Source organism: Cyanistes caeruleus, chromosome Z, assembly GCF_971803275.1.
Source record: "Cyanistes caeruleus chromosome Z, bCyaCae1.hap1.1, whole genome shotgun sequence".
NCBI classification, from domain to species: Eukaryota; Metazoa; Chordata; class Aves; order Passeriformes; family Paridae; genus Cyanistes; species Cyanistes caeruleus.
The window spans coordinates 60,454,488-60,455,142 of NC_141732.1; positions in this window are offsets into that span (position 1 = coordinate 60,454,488).

Genomic DNA, 655 nt, shown 5'->3' on the forward strand with positions numbered 1-655 from the left:
ATGGTGGCTGAGAAATACAAGCTGCTGATTAGAGTCCTTAACAGTAGTTTACCTAGTGTTAAACTAGATAAGAGTCGCCATTTTATCTACTAAATAGCTACCTATGGGTGACCATAGATATTTCAGCCAAAATTATTTCCAGTTTTTGTCAAAACAAAGCTTTTTTATTTGGGAAAAAGCGCACTGTAGTTCTTGACCAGGCCCTAAACTTCCTTCAGTACATGATTTAGAGAAACTTGATCTAAGACAGCAATGCAGGGTGGTTTTTTTCCTTTTTTGTTCTGAAAAATCTATTTAAATGCCTCTAGGATGCAAAGAATTAATTTGCACCACCTTATTTTAACAATAAAAAACTGAGTTCTACAATTTTAATATTCAGGTCCCCACTAACTGGAAAATAAAATGCATGTCCTGTATTGCAGGGACACACATCTCTGCTCCTGACTGCAGATAATTGGGACTGATTTGTCATATTGCTTCCTCTTCAAAGAGTGAGCCACAACAAACACAGTTTTTGGCTTATACTCCACTTCTTAGCTCCTAGTGCCTCAAGAGTGCCAGCTGCACTCTGTCATTTCATGCCTTTATCAGATTTTATTTCCTGTGACTATACATGTACCATGCAAATACACTGCAATTCCAGGTATACCATATA